The sequence below is a fragment of the Macrosteles quadrilineatus genome, unplaced genomic scaffold, assembly GCF_028750875.1.
Source record: "Macrosteles quadrilineatus isolate MER2022 unplaced genomic scaffold, UCM_ALF_1.0 Scaffold_4__1_contigs__length_99947679, whole genome shotgun sequence".
In the NCBI taxonomy this organism is placed as follows: Eukaryota; Metazoa; Arthropoda; class Insecta; order Hemiptera; family Cicadellidae; genus Macrosteles; species Macrosteles quadrilineatus.
The window spans coordinates 72,252,889-72,256,574 of NW_026542597.1; positions in this window are offsets into that span (position 1 = coordinate 72,252,889).

Below are 3,686 nucleotides of genomic sequence, written 5' to 3' on the forward strand. Positions count from 1 at the left end.
GTACGGCTGCCGTATTGTGTGAAGCTCACATCGCTCCAGGCCAGGTTTGGGGAGTATGCTGGGGCAGTGACAATAATCTCCGCGACGGCAGACCTCACGTTGGCTCAAACCAGACGCCTGGCTGAGCTGCGCTCGCAGATCATCAATAGTAAGAGATAGTGAAAAAACCATCAATTACTATAGTACAATACATTGTAGGGACTAGCCAATTATAGAAAAATACATTTTATAATTTGAATAAGAAATACTCCATATCATTGTCAAATATAAATTACTATTCTATTGTAATCTGTTAACGATGCAAAACTATCTTGCAACGATTAAACTCAAATTTTGTAAACCATGTAATACGTGGTACAGAGAATCTGACAATCACCCTGCAAGTAACACTCATTTAAAAAATACATTGGCTATTTGCCAATTATTGAGACCGAGTCTGCTGCAAAATGTAGGCTTAAAACCTATTACTTAACAAATGGTGAAGGATACATCGATATAGGTAATTTTTTAAAATATCACACGAAACCTTTGATTATTTCAAAATTCAAGAACACCTTCTTAAGTCGAAACTCTGAAATGTAATATTATTTTAAAATGTATCTATGCAAGAACTGAAGGAGAAGAAGATGAAATCAAAGAACTGTCATTTAAGACCTGCAAACGAGCCCATACTACTAGGTACAGATCTAAACACGTATTGTAAAAACGCTTTTGATAAACTTTTAACAGAACAATCAGAACACCAAGGTAAAGGTTCAGGATGGAGTCTAAAGAGTATTATAGGGCTGGAACTAAGAATTAATAAATACTATCCATAAGAGGATGTAAACATATATCCTTACCAGCTTTCATTGCAAACAAGAAAGCTGTTGTAAATGTAAAGAATCAGGATGATTATTGCTTCAAAGTATAGTATATGGGCGAAAAATGTACCTCGTAATCCACAAAGAGTCCGCAATTATATTGATAATGCAGAAATGAATGCAGCGTATGACTGGGGACTGTATTAACTATCCTGTAAAACTTAAGTCAATACCTAAATTTGAACAGATAAACAATATGTCTATAAATATATTTGGAATAGAAAAGAAACACAATAGTGAGGAATATATTGTATATCCTATTAAAGTAACAAAACAAGAAAAAGATGATCACCGTGATTTATTACTATTGAAAAATGAAACAACATCTCACTATGTGTGGATTAAAAACTTTGATAAATTAGTAAGCGCGCAAACCTCTAACCACAACGGAAGAAAATTTGTTTGTAAATCATGTTTAATCCATTTTAATGATAAACCTACCTTCGATGTACATAAACAGCTATGTAACAATCATGAACCTGTTGCTGTAGAAATGCCTAATGAAGATAATTGTAAACTTAAATTTAAAAATTTCAAACACCAACAACAAGTCCGTACATTGTATATGCTGATTTTGAAAGTATATTAATACAAAAAAGTCCATGTATAATTGCAATTCTTTTACCTGTAAAAATCCCAATGAATGTTGTATTAACTGTTTCCGAGTCACTGTAAAAATATTGAATCAATGCTGTTTGAACTGTAAAAGACCGAATTGTAAGAACTCCCACACCTGCAAAACTAAACATGCTACGCAAAATCAATCTACCTCTTCAACTGTTGACTATCAAAAGCACTACCCATCAAGTTTTTGTTATTATGTTGTTTCAAGTAATGGTGAAAAATCAGAACCAGTCCTTTTTCGCGGAGAAAATGCTGTGAAGGTATTTTGCCAAAAGATCAGAGATGAAGCTCTTAAAGTGTACGAGACGTACAAAAATAAGTTGCCTATGGAGTTAACGGATGAAGAAGTGGACATGTTTGAACGTTCATCTTGCTGTCACATATGTGAAGAACAGTTTACTGCCGATAATTTAAGGGTTAGAGATCACGACCCTAATACAGGGAAATTTAGAGGTGCAAGTCATTCAAATTGTAACTTGTCATATCAAAATCCACACTTTTTGCCCGTAGTCTTGCACAATATGTCAAATTATGACCTCCATTTTATTATTAAAAGTCTCGATTTTGATGAAATGGAAATAAGGTAATCCTAATACAGAAGAACGGTATATCTCTTTATCAAAGAAAGTTGCTGCTAGATTTGAAATTCGTTTTCTTGATTCGTACAAATTTATGTCTAGAAGTCTTGATGAACTAGTCAAAAATCTTGACAAAATCAATTCAATGAAACACTTTCTTATTTCGGTTATGATAAACTTAATATTGTTACAAAAAAAGGCTGTTTTCCCTACGAATACATAGATGGCTGGGAAAAATTTAATGAGACTAGCTTGCCTTCTATTGATCAGTTTTACAGCTCTCTAATAAGTCAGAAGTTGCTGTAGAAGATTATAATAGGGCTGTTGAGGTTTGGAACAAATTTAACTGTCAAACCTTAGGAGAATTTCTGATATCTACCTTAAGACTGATGTGTTACTATTAAGCGATGTATTTGAAAATTTCCGAAAAGTTTGTAAATCCAATTATGGTTTGGACCCAGGTTGGTATTTCACAGCTCCTGGCCTTTCGTTCGACGCGTGTCTTAAATTGACTAAAGTTGAAATCGATTTGTTAACAAGCTATGAACAGTACATGTTCATAGAAGCTGGTATTCGTGGTGGTATTTCTATGTGCACTAAACGTTACTGCGAGGCATCAAATAAGTATTTAGTTTCAGAAACAAATCTTGACTCGGAATCACAACCTGGTGTCAAACCTATGGATCAGGGACTCTGGACAGTTGATAATTCAAACTTTATATTATTCCTAGATATAAATAACCTTTATGGGGCTGCAATGGGAGAAAGTTTACCGTTAAAGGACTTTAAATGGTTAACCCCTGTTGAAATTGATGAAGTAAAAAATAAAATTAATGATATTGGTGAAAATGATGAAGTAGGGTTTATACTTGAGGTAGATCTAGATTATCCGGCACATCTACATGAACAACACAACGACTTACCATTTTGCGCCCAAAGAAAAGTACCACCAGGTAGTAAACATTCAAAATTGTTAACAACTTTAGAACCTAAACGTAATTACATAATTCACAGCCAAGCGTTAAAACAGGCCGTAGAGCATGGATTGGTTTTGGTTAAAATCCATAGAGGTATGAAATTTGTTCAGTCTAAGTGGTTGTATGGATACATCGAAAAAAACACAACATTTAGAAAAAATGCGCAAAATGAGTTTGAAAAGGAGTTTTTCAAACTCATGAACAATTCGGTTTATGGCAAATGTATGGAAAACGTAAGAAACAGAATGAATATGGAAATAGTTTGTAGCACTAAAAGGCTCGATAAGCTTATTGCTAAGCCTAATTTTCGTGATAGAACTATATTTACAGAAAAACTGATAGCAGTTCATCTAAATAAAACTAAAGTAAATTTTAACAAACCCATTGCAGTAGGTATGGCTATTCTTGAACTAAGCAAAATCGTAATGTATAGATATTTTTATGATATTTTTCCTCGTGTATTTGGTCAAGGAAATGTAGAACTATTATATACAGATACGGATAGTTACCTTATAAATGTAAACTCAGTTGACGTATATGAGCAAATCAAGGAGAATATACATTACTTTGACACTAGTGAGTACCCAATAACACACGCTTGTTTCTCTCTCGATAATAAGAAAAGACTTGGTGTTATGAAAGAT